Source organism: Aristolochia californica, unplaced genomic scaffold, assembly GCF_029961685.1.
Source record: "Aristolochia californica isolate CCGP_79_NKW_82.1479 unplaced genomic scaffold, dmAriCali1.0.hap1 SCAF_9, whole genome shotgun sequence".
NCBI lineage: Eukaryota > Viridiplantae > Streptophyta > Magnoliopsida > Piperales > Aristolochiaceae > Aristolochia > Aristolochia californica.
Genome location: NW_027182290.1, coordinates 20999943 through 21019878, shown reverse-complemented (window position 1 = coordinate 21019878; position 19936 = coordinate 20999943).

Genomic DNA, 19936 nt, shown 5'->3' with positions numbered 1-19936 from the left:
GAATAAATTTTCTTTACTTACATTTATTATTTCTTTAAATTTTTTCCATACAAAAATTCTAAAACTTTTCATTTTGTTGTGATCTATTTGCCTTTTATCTCTTTTTCATTTACGAGATAAAGGAAAAAGGAAAACTAAAATTTTGATTTAAGAAAAATGTATACTTCTAAAATTGAAATGCACAAGGTACAAATGTAGAGAGAGATAATTCCAAAAGTGTCTCTAATTTTTAAGAATTGTAAACTTTTCTAGTTTTTATATATTAGGTTTTGCAATCATCTTGAAAAGGGGGAGGCGGGGGATTTTTAACTATGTTTTGACTCCCAATCCATAAGTCATTAATTACAAAATAGGGCTCGTTAAGTATGATAAATCGCTCTACAATCATCCATGGTCATTAGGTCAGCTTTTTGTAAATTGCCAAAATAGTGGCTTGTTTGACTTGGGTAAATATCCCACCGCACGTTCACTTGAGAATTTAATGAGTGTTTGTTATTCTTTTTAAAAGGTTTGGATCCATGTGATATTTGCATCTTTAACATGTTTCAAGCATGCATATCCATTTTTTAAACCATGTGTAGAAAAATCTCTTTCTTATAAAATTCCAAGCTATTGTGGTTGAACTAGTGGAATTTCCAAAACTATGATAACAAAACTTTTGTGTTCATTTGTGGTGAGTGAATAAATTTTCTTTTCTTACATTTGTTTTTGCTTTAAATTTTTTCCATACATAAACTCTAAAATTTTCATTTTGTTGTGATCTATTTGCCTTTTATCTCTTTTTTGTTGAAGATGAAGGGAAAAGTGAAAACTCAAGTTTTGATTTAAAAAACAAGTATACATCTAAAATTCAAATGTACAATGCATAGATGTAGAGAGAGATAATTCCAAAAAGTGTCTGTAATTTTTAAAGAATTTTAATTTTTTTTAGTTTTCATATGCAAGGCTTTTCTATCGTTGGGAAAAGGGGGAGGCTGGAGATTTTTAAATGAGTGTTGACTCCCAATCGGTAAGTCATTCCTAAAAAAAATATAGCCCCTTACACATCGTAAATCACTTTAAAATCATCTATGATTGTTAGGTCAACTTTTTTTAAATAGGCGAAATAATGGCTTGTTGGACTCTTGTAAATATCCCACCGCACGTTCACTTGAGAATTTAATAAGCGTTTGTTATTCTCTATAAAAGGTTTGGATCCATAGGTCATTTTCATCTTTAATATGTTTCAAGCATGCATATCCATTTTATAAAACATTTGTTGCAAAATCTTTTTCTTATAAAATTCAGAGTTACCGGGGTTGAACTAGTGGAATTTCCCAAACTTGCATAACAAAACTTTTGTGTTCATTTGTGGTGTGTGAATAAATTTTCTTTACTTATATTTGTTATTGCTTTAAATTTTCTCCTTACATAAACTCTAATATTTTCATTTTGTAGTGATCTATTAGCCTTTTATCTCTTTTTTGTTTACGACATGATGGAAAAAATTGAAAATTCAATTTTTTATTTATTAAAAATTATTTATCTAAAATGGAAATGCACAATTCACAAATGTAGAGAGAGATAATTCCAAAAAGTGTTTGTAGATTTTAAGGATTGTAAACTCTTTTTAGTTTTAATATATTAGGTTTCGCAATCCTCGGGAAAAGGGGGAGGCGATGCATTTTTAACTGAGTGTTGACACCCAATCCATAAGTCATTCCTTGAAAAAATATAACCCGTTACACATGATAAATCACTCAACAATCATCTATGATCGTTAGGTCAGCTTTTTGTCAATAGGCAAAATAATACCTTGTTTGACTCGGGTAAATATCCCACCGCACGTTCACTTGAGAATTTAATGAGTGTTTCTTATTCTCTTTAAAAGGTTTGGATCCATAGGTCATTCGCATCTTTAACATGTTTCAAGCATGCATCTCCATTTTTTAAAACAAGTGAAGAAAAATCTTTTTCCTTTAAAATTCCAAGCTATTGGGGTTGAACTAGTGGAATTTCCAAAAATTGGATAACAAAACTTTTGTGTTCATTTATCGTATGTGCATAAATTTTCTTCACATACATTTTTTATTGCTTTAAATTTTTTCCATACATAAACTCTAAAATTTTCATTTTGTTGTGATCTATTTCCCTTTTATCTCTTTTTTGTTAACGAGATGAAGGGAAAAGTGAAAAATCAAGTTTTGATTTCAGAAAAAAGTATACATCTAAAATGGAAATGCACAATGCACAAATGTGGAGAGAGATAATTCCAAAAGGTGTCTATAATTTTTAGGGATTATAAACTCTTTTTAGTTTTTATATATTAGGTTATGCAATCGTCGAGAAAAGAGGGAGGCGGGGGATTTTTAACTGAGTGTTGACTCCCAATCCATACGTTATTCCTCACAAAAATATAGCTCGATATGCATCACAAATCACTCTACAATCATCTATGATTGTTAGGCCAGCATTTTGTAAACGGCCAAAATAATGGCTTGTTGGACTCCGGTAAATATCCTACTGCACGTTCACTTGAGAATTTAATGAGCATTTTTTATTCTCTTTAAAAGGTTTGGATCCATAGGTCATTTGCATCTTTAACATGTTTCAAGCATGCATAACCATTTTTAAAACATGTGTAGAAAAATCTCTTTCTTATAAAATTCAGAGCTATTGGGGTTAAAATAGTGGAATTTCCAAAACTTGGATAACAAAACTTTTGTGTTCATTTGTGGTGTGTGAATAAATTTTCTTTACTTATATTTTTTATTGCTTAAATTTTTTCCATACAAAATCTCTAAAATTTTCATTTTGTTGTGATCTATTTGCGTTTGTTCTCTTTTTTGTTTATGAGAGGAAGGGAAAAGTGAAAACTCAAGTTTTTATTTATGAAAAAAGTATTCATCTAAAATGGAAATGCACAATGCACAAATGTTGAGAGAGATAATTGCAAAAAGTGTCTGTAATTTTTAGGGATTGTAAACTCTTTTTAGTTTTTCATATATTAGGTTTTGCAATCGATAGGAAAAGGGTGACGCAGGGGATTTTAAACGGAGTGTTGACTCCCAATCCATAAGTCTTTCCTTGCAAAAATATTGCCTGTTATGCATGATTAATCACTCTACAATCTTCTTTGATCGTCAGGTCAGCTTTTTGTAAATGGGCAAAATAATAGCTTGTTTGACGCAAGTAAATATCCCACCGCACTTTCACTTGTGAATTTAATGAGCGTTTGTTATTCTCAATAAAAGGTTTTGATCCATAGCTCATTTAAATCTTTAACATGTTTCAAGCATGCATATCCATTTTTTTAAAACATGTGTTGAAAAAATCTTTTTCATATAAAGTTCCAAGTTACTGGTGTTGAACTAGTGGAATTTCCCAAACTTGGATAACAAAACTTATGTGTTCATTTGTGGTGTGTGAATAAAATTTCTTTACTTAAATTTTTTATTGCTTTAAATTTTGCCCATACATAAACTGTAAAATTTTCATTTTGTAGTGATCTATTTGCCTTTTATCTCTTTTTTGTTGACGAGATGATTGGAAAAGTGAAAACTCAAGTTTTGATTTAATAAAAAAGTATACATCTAAAATGGAAATGCACAACGCACAAATGTAGAGAGAGATAATTTTTAGGGATTGTAAATACTTTTTAGTTTTTATATATTAGGTTTTTCAATCCTCAAGAAAAGGGGGAGGCAGGGCATTTTTAGCTGAGTGTTGACACCCAATCCATAAGTTAATCCTTACAAAAATATAACCCGTTACGCATGATAAATCACTCTACAATCATCTATGATCCTTAAGTCAACTTTTTTGTAAATGGGCAAAATTATGGCTTGTTTGACTTGGGTAATAATCCCACCGCATGTTCACTTGAAAATTTAATGAGCGTTTGTTATTCTCTTTAAAAGGTTTGGATCCATAAGTCATTTGGATCGGTTACATGTTTCAAGCATATCTATTCTTTAAAACATGTGTAGAAAAATCTCTTTCTTATAAAATTCCAAGCTATTGGGGTTGAACTAGTGGAATTTTCCAAACTTGGATAACAAAACTTTTGTGTTCATTTGTGGTGTGTGAGTAAATTTTATTTATTTACATTTGTTATTGCTTTAAATTTTTTCCATACATAAACTCTAAAATTTTCATTTTGTTCTGATCTATTTGCCTTTTTTTATCTTTTTCGTTTACTAGATTAAGGGAAAAGTGAAATCTCAAGTTTTGATTTAAGAAAATAGTATACATCTAAATGTGAAATGCACAATGCACAAATGTAGAGAGAGATAATTTCCAAAAGTGTCTGTAATTTTTAGGGGTTTTAAACTCTTTTTAGTTTTTATCTATTAGGTTTTGCTATCGTCGGGAAATGGTGGAGGCGGGGGATTTTTGACTGAGTGTTGACTCCCAACCATAAGTCATTCCATAAAAACATATAGCCAGTTACACATGATAAATCATTTTACAATCATCTATAATCGTTAGGTAAGGTTTTTGTAAATGAGAAAAATAATGGCTTGTTTGACTCGGGAAAAAATCCCACCGCACGTTCTCTTAAGAATTTAATGAGCATTTTTTATTCCCTTTAAAAGGTTTGGCTCCATAGATCATTTGCATTTTAACATGTTTCAAGCATGCACATACATTTTTTAAAACATGTGTAGGAAAATCCCTTTCTTATAAAATTCAAACCTATTGGGGTTGAACTAGTGGAATCTCCCAAACTTGGATAACAAAACTTTTGTGTTCATTTGTGGTGTGTGAATAAATGTCCTTTACTTTCATTTGTTATTTTTTTAAAATTTTTCCATACATAAACTCTAAAATCTTCATTTTGTTGTGATCTGTTAGCCTTCTATCACTTTTTTGTTTACGAGATGAAGGGAAAAGTGAAAACACAAGTTTGATTTAAGAAAAAAGTATACATCTAAAAAGGAAATGCACAATGCACAAATGTAGAGAGAGATAATTCCAAAAAGTGTCTATAATTTTTAGGGATTGTAAACTCTTTTTAGTTTTTATATATTAGATTTTGCAATCATCAGGAAAAGGGGGAGGCGGGGGATTTTTAATTAAGTGTTGAGTCCCAATCCATAAGTAATTCCTTACAAAAATATAGCCCCTTACACATGATAAATCACTTTACAATCAGCTATGATCGTTAGGTCAGCTTTTTGGTAAATGGGAAAAATAATGGCTTGTTTGATTCGGGTAAATATCCCACCGCACATTCACTTGAGAATTTAATGAGCGTTTGTTATTCTCTTCAAAAGGTTTGGATCCATAAGTCATGTGCATCTTTAACATGTTTCAAGCATGCATATCCATTTTTTAAAACATGTGTAGAAAAATCTATTTCTTATAAAATTCCAAGCTATTGGGGTTGAACTAGTGGAATTTCTCAAACTTGGATAACAAAACGTTTACGTTCATTTGTAGTGTGTGAATAAATTTTCCTTACTTACATTTGTTATTGCTTTAAATTTTTTCCATACGTATACTCTAAAATTTTCATTTTGTTGTGATATATTTGCCTTTTATATGTTTTTTGTTTACGAGAAGAAGGGAAAAGTGAGAACTCAAGTTTTGATTTAAGAAAAAAGTATACATCTAAAATTGGAAATGCACAATGCACAAATGTAGAGAGAGATGATATAAAAAAAGTGTTTGTAATTTTTAGGGATTCTAAACTCTTTTTAGTTTTTATATATAAGGTTTTGCAATCGTCGGGAAAAGGGGTAGGCTGGGGATTTTTAACTGAGTGTTGACTCCCAATCCATAAGTCATTCCTTCAAAAAATATAGTCGGTTACGCATGATAAATCACTTTACAATCGTCTATGATCGTTAGGTTAGGTTTTTGTAAATTGGCAAAAAAAAGGCTTTTTTGACTCGGGTAAATATCCCACCTTCAATTGAAAATTTTATGAGCATTTTTTATTCTCTTAAAAATGTTTGGATCCATAGGTCATTTTCATATTTAACCTCTTTCAAGCATCCATTTCCATTTTTTAAAACATGTGTAGAAAAATCTCTTTCTTATAAAATTCCAAGCTATTGGGGTTCAACTAGTGGAATTTCCCAAACTTGGATCACAAAACTTTTGGGTTAATTTGTGGTGTATGAATAAATTTCGTTACTTACATTTGTTATTGCTTTAAATTTTTTCCGTACATAAACTCTAAAATTTTTATTTTGTTGTGATCTATTTGCCTTTTATATCTTTTTTTTTATGAGATGAAGGGAAATGTGAAAACTCAAGTTTTGATTTAAGAAAAAAGTATACATCTAAAATGAAAATGCACAATGCACAAATGTAGTGAGAAATAATTTCAAAAAGTGTCTGTAATTTTTAGGCATTGTAAACTCTTTTTAATTTTTATATATTAGGATTTGCAAACGTAGTGAAAAGGGGGAGGTGGGGATTTTTAACTGAGTGTTGAATCCCAATCCATAAGTCATTCCTTAAAAAAATTTAGCCCATTACTGATGATAAATCACTTTACAATCATCTACGAACGTTGGATCAGCTTTTTGTAAATGGGCAAAATCGTGTCTTGTTTGACTTGGGTAAATATCCCACAAAACGTTCATTTGAGAATCTAATAAGCGTTTGTTATTCTCTTTAGAAGGTTTGGATCCGTAGGTCATTTGCATCTATAACATGTTTGAAGCATGCATATCCATTTTTTAAAATATGTGTATAAAAATCTTTTTCTTATAAAATTCCAAGTTATTGGGGTTTGACTATTAAAATTTCCCAAACTTGGATAAAAAAACTCTTGTGTTGTGTGAATAAAATTTCTTTACTTAAATTTGTTATTGCGTTAAATTTTTTCATACATAAACTCTAAAATTTTCATTTTGTTGTGATCTATTTGCCTTTTATCTCTTTTTTGTTTACGAGATGAAGGGAAAAGTGAAAACTCGAGTTTTTCTATAAGAAAAAAAGTATACATCAAACTAGGAAATGCCCAATTCACAAATGCAAAGAGAAATAATTCCTAAAAGTGTCTGTAATTTTGAGGGATTGTAAACACTTTTTAGTTTTTAAATATTAGGTTTTGAAAATATTGTGAAAAGGGGAGAGGTGGGGGATTTTTAAATGAGTGTTGACTCCCAATCCATATGTCATTCCTAAAAAAAATATAGCCCGTTACACATGATAAATAACTTTACAATCATATATGACTGTTTGGTCAACTTTTTGTAAATGGTAAAAAATAATGGCTTGTTTGACTCGCGTAAATATCCCACCACATGTTCACTTTAGAATTTAATGAGCGATTTTTATTCTCTTCAAAAGATATGGATCCTTAGGTCATTTGCATCTTTAAGATGTTTCAAGAATGCATATCCATTTTTTATAATATGAGTAGAAAAATCTCTTTCTTATAAATATCAAGGCTATTGGGGTTGAACTTGAGGAATTTCCCAAACTTGGATAACAAAAATTTTGTGTTTATTTGTGGTGTGTGAATAAATTTTCTATACTTATATTTGTTATTTCTTAAAATTTTTTCCATCCATAAACTCTAAAATTTTCATTTTGTTGTGATCAATTTGCCTTTTATCTCTTTTTTATTTATGAGATGACGGGAAAAGTGAGAACTCAAGTTTTGATTTTAGAAAAAAGTGCACATCTAAAATGGAAATGCACAATGCACAAATGGAGAGAGAGATAATTCCAAAAAGTGTTTGTGATTTTTAGGGATTCTAAACTCTTTTTAGTTTTTATATATTAGGTTTTGCAATCGTTGGGAAAAGGGGTAGCCTGGGGATTTTTAACTAAGTGTTGACTCCCAATCCATAAGTCATTCCTTACAAAAATATAGCCCGTTACGCATGATAAATCACTTTACAATCATCTATGATCGTTAGGTCAACTTTTTGTAAATGGGCAAAATAATGGCTTGTTTGACTCGGGTAAATATCCTTGCGCACGTTCACTTGAGAATTTAATAGGCATTTTTTATTCTCTTGAAAATGTTTGGGTCCATAGGTCATGTGCACATTTAACATATTTCAAGCATTCTTATCCATTTTTTAAAACATGTGTAGAAAAATCTCTCTTAAAAAATTCTAAGCTATAGGGGTTGAACTAGTGGGATTTCCTAAACTAGGATAAGAAAACTTTTGTGTTTGTTTGTGGTGTCTGAATAAATTTTCTTTACTTACATTTGTTATTGCTTTAAATTTTTTCCATACATAAACTCTCAAATTTTCATTTTGTAGTGATATATTTGACTTTTATCCCTTTTTATTTATGAGATGAAGGGAAAAGTGAAAATTCAAGTTTTGATTTAACAAAAAATTATACCTCTAAAATGGAAGTGCACAATGAACAAAAGTAGAAAGAGATAATTCCAAAAAATTTCTGTAATTTTTAGGGATTCTAAACTCTTTTTAGTTTTTATATATTTGGTTTTGCAATCGTCGTGAAAAGGGGTTGCCGGGGGATTTTTAACTGAGTGTTGACTCCCAATCTATAAGTCATTCCTTTCAAAAATTTAGTCGGTTACGCAAGATAAATCAATTTACAATCATCTATTATCGTTAGGTCAGCTTTTTGTAAATAGGCAAAAAAATGGCTTGTTTGACTCGTGTAAATATCCCACCTTCACTTGAGAATTTTATGAACAGTTTTTTATTCTCTTAAAAAGGTTTGGATCCATAGGTCATTTGCATATTTAACCTATTTCAAGCATGCATTTCCATTTTTTAAAACATGTGTAGAAAAATCTATTTCTTATAAAATTCCAAGCTATAGGGGTTGAACTAGTGCAATTTCCCAAACTTGGATAACAAAACTTTTGTGTTAATTTGAGGTGTGTGAATAAAATTTCTTTACTTACATTTGTTATTGCTTTAATTTTTCCCATACATAAACTCTAAAATTTTCATTTTGTTGTGATCTATTTGCCTTTTATATCTTTTTTGTTTACGAGATGAAGGGAAAAGTGAAAACTCAAGTTTTGATTTAAGAAAAAAGTATACATCTAAAATGGAAATGCACAATTCACAAATATAGAAAGAGATAACTCCAAAAGCGTCTGTAATTTTTTGGGATTGTAAACTCATTTTAATTTTTATATATGAGGTTTTCAAACGTCATGAAAAGAGGGAGGTGGGGGATTTTTAACTGAGTGTTGACTCCCAATCCATAAGTCATTCATTACAAAAATATAGCCCATTACTCTTGATAAATCACATTAGAACCATCTACGATCGTTGGGTCACCATTCTGTAAATGGGCAAAATCGAGTCTTGTTTGACTCAAGTAAATGTCCCACAGAACGTTCACTTGAGAATTTAATAAGTGTTTGTTATTCTCTTTAAAAGTTTTGGATCCATAGGTCATTTGCATCTTGAACATGTTTCAAGCATGCATATCCATTTTTTAAAATATGTATAAAAAAATCTCTTTCTTATAAAATTCCAAGTTATTGAGGTGGAACTGTTGGAATTTCCCAAACTTAGATAACAAAACTTTTGTGCTGTGTGAATAAATTTTCTTACATTAATTTGTTATTGCTTTAATTTTTTTCATACATAAACTATAAAGTTTTCATTTTTTTGTGATCTATTTGCCTTTAATCTCTTTTTTGTTTACGAGATGAAGGGAAAAGTGAAAACTCAAGTTTTGATATAAGAAAAAAGTATACATCAAACATGGAAATGTACAATGCACAAATATAGAGAGAAATAATTCCAAAAAGTGTCTGTAATTTTTAGGGATTGTAAACTCTTTTAATTTTTATATATTAGGTTTTGCAATAGTCGTGAAAAGGGGGGAAGTGGGGGATTTTTAACAAAGTGTTGATTCCCAATCCATAAGTCATTAGTTACAAAAATATAGCCCGTTACACATGATAAATCACTTTACAATCATCTATGATTGTTAGGTCAACTTTTTGTAAATGGGCAAAATAATGGTTTGTTTGACTCGGGTCAATATCCCACTGCATGTTCACTTGAGAATTTAATTAGCGTTTGTCATTCTCTTTAAAAGGTTTGGGTCCATAGATCATTTGTACATTTAAAATATTTCAAGCATGCATATCCATTTTTAAAAACATGTGTAGAAAAATCTCTCTTAAATAATTCTATTCAATAGGGGTTGAACTAGTGGACCTTTTCCAAACTTGGATAACAAAAATTTTGTGTTCGTTTGTGGTGTGTGAATAAATTTTCTTACTTACATTTGTTATTGCTTTAAATTTTTTCCATACATAAACTCTCAAATTTTCATTTTGTAGTGATCTATTTGACTTTTATCTCTGTTTTTTTTACGAGATGAAGGGAAAAGTGAAAATTCAAGTTTTGATTTTAGAAAAAATTATACATCTAAAATGGAAATGCAAAATGCACAAATGTAGAGAGATATAATTCCAAAAAATGTCTATAATTTTTAGAGATTGTAAACTCTTTTAAGTTTTTATATATTAGGGTTTGCAATCATCATGAAAAGGGGAGGCGACAGATTTTTAACTGAGTGTTGACTCCCAATCTATAAGTCATTTCTTACAAAAAATATAGCCTGTTACACATCATAAATCACTTTACAATCATCTATGATCTTTAGGTCAGCTTTTTATAAATGGGCAAAATAATGGCTTGTTTGACTGGGGTAAATATCATCTACGTTCACTTGAGACATTAATGAGCGTTTGTTATTCTCTTTAAAAGGTTTGGATCAATATGCCATTTGCATCTTTAACATGTTTCAAGCATGCATATACATTTTTTAAAACATGTGTAGAAAAATCACTTTCTTATAAAATTCCAAGCTATTGGGGTTGAACTAGTGGAATTTCCCAAACTTGGATAACAAAACTTTTTTGTTCATTTGTGGTGTGCGAATAAATTTACTTTACTTACATTTTCTATTGCTTTAAATTTTTTCCACAAAGAAACTCAAATATTTTCTTTTTGTTGTGATCTATTTGCCTTTTATTTCTTTTTTTTAACGAGAGGAAGGGAAAAGTGAAAAATCATGTTTTGATTTAAGAAAAAGTATACATCTAAAATGGAACTGCACAATGCACAAATGTAGAGAGAGATAATTCCAAAAGTGTCTATAATTTTTGGGGATTGTAAACTCTTTCTAATTTTTATATATTAGGTTTTGTGAACATCGTGAAAAGGGGGAGATGGGGGATTTTTAATTGAGTGTTGACACCCAATCCATAAGTGATTCCTTACCAAAAAAATATTGCCCGTTATGCAAGATAAATCACTTGACTATCATCTATGATCGTTAGGTCATTATTTATTAAATGGGCAAAATAATGTCTTGTTTGACTCGGGTAAATATCCCATGGAACGTTAGCTTGAGAATTTAATAAGCATTTGTTATTCTCTTTAAAAGGTTTTGATCTATAGGTCATTTGCATCTTTAACATGTTTTAAGCATGCATATCCATTTTTTAAAATATGTGTAGAAAAATCCCATTCTTATAAAATTCCAAGTTATTGTAGTTGAACTAGTGGAATTTCCTAAACTTGGATAACAAAACCTTTGTGTTTATTTGTGGTGTGTGAATAAATTTTCTTTACTTAAATTTTTTATTGCTTTAAATTTTTTTGCATACATAAACTCTAAAATTTTCATTTTATTGTGATCAATTTTCCTTTTATCTCTTTTTTGTTTACAAGATGAAAGGAAAAGTGAAAACTCAAGTTTTGAGTTAAGAAAAAAGTATACATCTAACATGGAAATGCACAATGCACAAATGTAGAGAGAGATAATTCCAAAAAGTGTCTGTAATATTTAGGGATTGTAAACTCTTCTTAGCTTTTATATATTAGGTTTTGCAATCGTCGTGAAACGGGGGGAGGTGGGCTATTTTTAAATGAGTATTGACTCCCAATCCATATGTCATTCCTTACAAAAATATAGCCCGTTACGCATGATAAATCACTTCACAATCATCTATGATAATTTGGTCAGTTTTTTGTAAATGGGTAAAATAATGGCTTGTTTGACTCGGGTAAATATCCCACCATACGTTCACTTGAGAATTTAATGAGCGTTTTTTATTCTCTTCAAAAGGTTTGGATCTAGAGGTCATTTGCATCTTTAACATGTTTCAAGCATGCATATCCATTTTTTAAAACATGAGTAGAAAAATCACTTTCTTATAAATTTCCAAGCTATTTGGGTTGAACTTGTGGAATTTCCCAGACTTGGATAACAAAACTTTTCTGTTTATTTGTGGTGTGTGAATAAATTTTTTTTACTTAAATTTCCACACATAAACGCTAAAATTGTCATTTTTGTTGTGATCTCTTTGCCTTTTATCTCTTTTTTGTTTACGAGATGAAGGGCAAAGTTAAAACTCAAGTTTTGAATTAAGAAAAAATTATATATCTAAATGGAAATGCACAATGCACAAATGTAGAGAGAAATGATTCCAAAAAGTGTTTGTAAATTTTAGGGATTCTAAACACTTTTAAGTTTTTATATATTAGGTTTTGCAATCGTCGAGAAAAGGGGTAGGCTGGGATTTTTAACTGAGGATTGACTAACAATCCATAAGTCATTCCATACAAAAATATTTCCGGTTACGCATGATAAATCACTTTACAATCATCTATGATCGTTAAGTCAGCTTTTTGTAAATGGGCAAAAAAATGGCTTGTTTGATTCGGGTAAATATCCCACCGCACATTCACTTGAGAATTTAATGAGCGTTTTAATTCTCTTAAAAAGGTTTGGATCCATAGGTTGTTTGCATAGTTAACCTGTTTCAAGCATGCATATCCATTTTTTAAAACATGTGTAGAAAAATCTCTCTTATAAAATTCTAAGATATAGGGGTTGAACTAGCTGAATTTCCCAAACTTGGATAACAAAACTTTTGTATTCGGTTGTGGTATGTGAATAAATTTTCTTTACTTACATTTTTTATTGCTTAAAATATTTTCCATATATAAACTCTCAAATTTTCATTTTGTAGTGATCTATTTGACTTTATCTCTTTTTTATTTACGAGATGAAGGGAAAAGAGAAAATTCAACTTTTTATTTTAGAAAAAATTATACATCTAAAATGGAAATGCATATTGCACAAATGTAGAGAGAGATAATTCCAGATAATGTCAGTAATTTTTAGGGATTGTAAACTCTTTTTAGTTTTTATATATTAGGTTTTGCAATCGTCGTGAAAAGGGGGATGTAGGAGATTTTTAACAGAGTGTTGATTCCCAATCCAAAAGTCATTAATTACAAAAATATAGCCAGTTACACATGATAAATCACTTTACAATCATCTATGATCGTTAGGTCAGCTTTTTGTAAATGGGCAAAATAATGGCTTGTTTGACTCGGGTAAATATCCCACCGCATGTTCACTTGAGAATTTAATGAGCGTTTGTAATTCTCATTAAAAGGTTTGGATCCATATGTCATTTGCATATTTAACATGTTTCAAGCACGCATATCCATTTTTTAAAACATGTGTAGAAAAATCTCTTTCTAATAAAATTCCAAGTAATTAGGGTTGAACTAGAGGAATTTCCAAACATGGATAACAAAACTTTTGTGTTCATTTGTGGTGTGTGAATAAATATTCTTTACTTAAATTTGTTATTGCTTTAAATTTTTTCTATACCTAAACTCTCAAATTTTCATTTTGTAGTGATCTATTTGACTTTTATCTCCTTTTTATTTACGAGATGAAGGGAAAAGTGAAAATTCAAGTTTTAATTTTAGAAACAATTATACATCTTAAATGGAAATGTGCAATGCACAAATGTGGAGAGAGATAATTCCAGAAAATATCAGTAATTTTTAGGGATTTTAAACTCTTTTAAGTTTTTATAAATTAGGTTTTGCAATCGTCGTTAAAAGGGGGAGGCGGGGAATTTTTAACTGAGGGTTGACTCCCAATCCATAAATCATTCCTTAAAAAAATATAGCCCGTTACGCATGATAAATCACTTTACAATCATCTATGATCGTTGGGTCAGCTTTTTGTAAATGAGAAAAATAAAGGCTTGTTTGACTCGGGTAAATATCCCACTGCACGTTTACTTGAGAATTTAATGTGCATTTTTTATTCTCTTTAAAAGTTTTGGATCCATAAGTCATTTGCATCTTTAACATGTTTCTAGCATGCATATCCATTTTTTAAAACATGTGTAGAAAAATATCATTTTTATCAAATTCCAAGCTATTGGGGTTGAGCTAGTGGAATTTTTAAAACTGGGATAGCAAAACTTTTGTGTTCATTTTTGGTGTGTGAATAAATTTTCTTTACTTACATTTGTTATTGCTTTAAATTTTTTCCATACATAAACTCAAAAATTTTCATTTTTTTGTGACCAATTTGTCTTTTATATCTTTTTTTTTACAAGATGAAGGGAAAAGTGAAAACTCAAGTTTTGATTAAATAAAAAAGTATACATCTAAAAGGGAAATGCACAATGCACAAATGTAGAAAGAGATAATTCCAAAAAGTGCTTGCAATTTTTAGGGATAGTAAACTCTTTTTAGTTTTTATATATTATGCTTCACAATCGTTCGGAAAAGGGGTTGGCGGGGGATTTTTAATTGAGTGTTGACTCCCAATCCATAAGTCATTCCTTACAAAAATATAGTCTGTTACGCATGAGAAATAACTTTAGAATGATCTATGATCTTTAGGTCCGCTTTTTGTAAGTGGGAAAGTAATGGTTTGTTTGACTCAGGTAATATCCCACCGCACGTTCATTTGAGAATTTAATGAGCGTTTGTTTTTCTCTTTAAAAGGTTTCGATCCATAGGTCTTTTGCATATTTAACATGTTTCAAGCATGAATATTCTTTTGTTTAAACATGTGTAGAAAATTCTCTTTCTAATAAAATTCCAAGTTATTGGGGTTGAACTAGAGGAATTTCCAAACATGGATAACAAAACTTTTGTGTTCATTTGTGGTGTGTGAATAAATTTTCTTTACTTACATTTGTTATTGCTTTAAATTTTTTCTATACATAAACACTAAAATTTTCATTTTTTTGTGATCTATTTGCCTTTTACTTCTTTTTTGTTTACGAGATGAAGGGAAAAGTGAAAACTCAAGTTTTGATTTAAGAAAAAAGAATATACCTAAAATTGAAATGCACAAAGAGAAAATTTAGAGAGATATAATTAATGAGCATTTTTTATTCTCTTTAAAAGGTTTGGATCCATAGGTCATTTGCATCTATAACATGTTTCAAGCATTCATATCCATTTTTTAAAGCATGTGTAGAAAAATCTCTTTCTTATAAATTTCCAAGTTATTGGGGTTGAGCTAGTGGAATTTCACCAACACAGGTAACAAAACTTTTGTGTTCATTTGTGTTGTGTGAATAAATTTTTTTTACTTACATTTGTTATTACTTTAAAGTTTTTCCATACATACACTCAAAAATTTTAATTTAGTTGCGTTCTATTTGCCTTTTATTCCTATTTTTTTAACGAGATGAAGGGAAAAGTGAAAACTCAAGTGTTTAATTAAGAAAAAAGTATACATCTAAAATGGAAACGCACAATGCACAAATGTAGAGAGAGATAATTCCAAAAAGTGTATGTAATTTTTAGGGATTTTAAACTCTTTTTTAGTTTTTATATATTAGGTTTTCCAATCGTAAGGAAAAGGGGGAGGCGGGGGATTTTTAACTTAGTGTTGATGCCCAATTCATAAGTCATTCCTTACAAAAATATAGCCTGTTACGCATGACAAATCACTTTTCAATCATCTATGATAATTTGGTCAGCTTTTTGAAAATGGGAAAAATAATGGCTTGTTTGACTCGGGTAAATATCCCACCGCACGTTCACTTGAGAATTTAATGAGTGTTTGCTATTCTGTTTAAAAGGTTTGGATCTATATGTCATTTGCATCTTTAACATGTTTCAAGCATGCATATCCATTTTTTGAAACATGGGTAGAAAAATGTGTTTCTTATAAAATTATATGCTATTGTAGTTGTCCCAGTCAAATTTCCCAAACTTGGTTAACAAAACTTTTGTGCTCATATGTGGAGTATGAAGAATTTTTTTTTAAAATTTTTTATTGCTTTAAATTTTTTCCAAACATAAAATCTAAAATTTTCATTTAGTTGTGATCAATTTGCCTCTTATCACTTTTTTGTTTAGGAGATGAAGGGAAAACTGAAAACTCAAGTTTTGATTTAAGAAAAAAAGTATGCATCTAAAATGGAAATGCACAATACACAAATGTAGAGAGTGATAATTCCAAAAAGTGTATATAATTTTTAGGGATTGTAAACTCTTTTTAGTTTTTCTATCGTCGGGAAAAGGGGGAGGCGGGGGATTTTTAACTGAGTGTTGACTCCCAATCCATTAGTCATTCCCTACAAAAATATAGCCCGTTACACATCATAAATCACTTTACAATCATCTATGATCGTAAGCTCAACTTTTTGTTAATGGGCAAAATAATGGCTTGTTTGACTTGGGTAAATATCCTACCACACGTTCACTTGAGAATTTAATGAGTACTTGTTATTCTCTTTAAAAGGTGTGGATCCATAGGTCATTTGCATCTTTGACATGTTTCAATCATGCATATCCTTTTTTCAAAACATGTGTAGAAAACTCTTTTTCTTCTAAAATTTCAAGCTAATGGGGGTTGAACAAGTGGAATTTCCCAAACTTGGATAAGAAAACTTTTGTGTTCATTTGTGGTGTGTGAATAAATTTTATTTACTTACATTTTTTATTGCTTTAAGTTTTTTCCATACATAAACTCTAAAATTTTCATTTTGTTGTAATCTATTTGCCTTTTATCTCTTTTTTGTTTACGGGATGGAGGGAAAAGTGAAAACTCTTGTTTTGATTTGAGAAAAAAATATACATCTAAAATAGAAATGCATGATGCAGAAATATAGAAAAAGATAATTCCAAAAAGTGATTGTAATTTTAAGGGATTGTAAACTCTTTTTAGTTTTTATAGAATTAGTTTTGTAATTGTCGAAAAAAGGGGGAGACGTGAGATTTTTAACTGAGTGTTGAATCCCAATTCATAAGTAATTCCTTACAAAAATATATCCCGTTACATATGATAAATCACTTAACAATCGTCTATGATCGTTAGGTCAACTTTGTTTAAATGGGCAAAAAAATGGCTTGTTTGAGTCGGGTAAATATCCCACCGCACGTTCACTTGAGAATTTAATGAGCATTTGTTATCCAATTTAAAAGGTTTGGATCCATAGGTCATTTGCATCTTTAACATGTTTCAAGCATGCATATTCATTTTTTAAAACATGTGTAGAAAAATCTCTTTCTTATAAAATTCCAAGCTATCGAGGTTGAACAAGTGGAATTTTCCAAACTTGGATAACAAAACTTTTGTGTTCATTTGATGTGTGTGAATAAATTTTCTTTACTTACATTTCTTATTGCCTTAATTTTTTTCCATACATAAACTCTAAAATTTTCATTTTGTTGGGATCTATTTGCCTTTAATCTCTTTTTTGTTTACAAGATGAGGGAAAAGTGAAAACTCAAGTTTTGAATTAAGAAAAAGGTATACATATAAAATGGAAATAGAAAATGAACAAATATAGGGAGAGATATTCAAAAAAGAGTCTGGAATTTTTCGGGATTGTAAACTCTTTTTAGTTTTTATATATAAGGTTTTGCAATAGTTGGGAAAAGGGGCAGGTGGGGTAATTTAACTGAGTGATGAGACCCAATCGATAAGTCATTCTATAAAAAAGTATAGCCCATTACGCATGATAAATCTCTTTACAATCATCTATGATCGTTAGGTCAGCTTTTTGTAAATGGGCAAAATAACGGCTAGTTTGACTCCGGTAAATATCCCACCGCACGTTCACTTGAGAATTTAATTAGGGTTTGTTATTCTCTTTAAAAAGGTTTGGATCCATAGGTCATTTGCATCTTTAACATGTCTCAAGCATGAATATCCATTTTTTAAAACACGTGTAGAATAATGTCTTTCTTATAAAATTCCAAGCTATTGGGGTTGAACAAGTGGAATTTCCCAAACTTGGATAACAAAACTTTTGTGTTCATTTGTGGTATGTGAATAAATTTTCTTTACTTACATTTGTTATTTCTTTAAGTATTTTTCATACATGAACTCCATAATTTTAATTTTGTTGTGATGTATTTGCCTTTTATCTCTTTTTTGTTTACAAGATGAAGGACAAAGTGAAAACTTAAGTTTTGATTTAAGAAAAAAGTATATAGCTAAAATGAAAATGCACAATGCAAAAATATAGAGAGATATAATTTCAAAAAGTGTCTATAATTTTTAGGGATTGTAAACTCTTTTTAGTTTTTATATATCAGGTTTTGCAATCGTCAGGAAAAGGGGAAGGAGGGGATTTTTAACTAAGTGTTGACTCCATATCCTTAAGTCATTCCTTACAAAAATAGAGCCCCGTACGCATGATAACTCACTTTACAATCATTTATGATCGTTAGGTTAGATTTTTGTAAATAGGCAAAATAATGGCCTGTTTGACTTGGATAAATATCCCATTGCACGTTCACTTGAGAATTTAATAAGCGTTTGTTATTCTCTTTAAAAGATTTGGACCCATAGGTCACTTGCATCTATAAAACGTTTCAAGCATGCATATCCATTTTTTAAAGTATGTGCAGAAAAATTCCTTTCTTATAAAATTCCAAGTTATACGCGTTGAGCTAGTGGAATTTCCCAAACTTGGATTAGAAAACTTTTGTGTTCATTTGTGTTGTGTGAAAACAATTTCTTTACTTACATTTGTTATTGCTTTAAATTTTTTCCATACATAAACTCTAAAATTTTCATTTTGTTGTGATCTATTTGCCTTTTATATTTTTTTTGTTTACGAGATGAAGGGAAAAGTTTAAACTCAAGTTTTTAATTAAGAAAAAAGTATACATCTAAAATAGAAATGTACAATGCACAAATATAGAGAGAGATATTTCCAGAAAATGTCTATAATTTTAAGGGATTGTAAACTCTTTTTAGTTTTTATATATTAGGTTTTGTAATTGTAGGGAAAAGGGGGAGGCAGGGCATTTTTAACTTAGTGTTGATGCCCAATCCATAAGTCATTCCTTTAAAAAATATAGCCTGTTACGCATAACAAATCACTTTACAATCATCTATGATCATTAGGTCATCTAAGAGCAAAAATAGTGGCTTGTTTGACTCGGCTAAATATCCCACCGCACGTTCACTTGAGAATTTAATGAGCGTTTTTTATTCTCTTCAAAAGGTTTGGATCCATTGGTCATTTGCATCTTTAACATGTTTCAAGCATGCATATTCAATTTTTGAAAAATGTGTTGAAAAATGTCTCTCTTATAAAATTCTAAGCTATTGGGGTTGAACTTGTGGAATTTCGCAAACTTGGATAACAAAACATTTGTGTTCATTGTGGTGTGTGAATAGATTTTTTTACTTACATTTGTTTTTGCTTAAAATTTTTTCTATACATAAACTCTAAAATTTGCATTTAGTTGTGATCTCTTTGCCTTTTATCTCTTTTTTGTTTACGTGATGAAGGGAAAAGTGAAAACTCAAGTTTTGATTTAAGAAAAAAGTATACATCTAAATTGGAAATGCACAATACACAAATGTAGAGAGAGAAAATTCCAAAAAGTGACCGTAATTTTTAGGGATTGTAAACTATTTTTAGTTTTTATATATTAGGTTTTGGAATAGTCGGGAAAAGAGGGAGGCGGGGGATTTTTAACTGAGTGTTGACTCCCAATCCATAAATCATTCTTTACAAAAATATAACCTGTTACACGTGATAAATCACTTTACAATCATCTATGATCGTTAGGTCAGCTTTTTATAAACAGGCAAAATAATGGCTTGTTTGACTTGGGTAAATATCCCACTGCCGGTCACTTGAGAATTTAATGAGCGTTTGTTATTCTTTTGAACAGGTTTGGCTCCATAGGTCATTTGCATCTTTAACATGTTTCAAGCA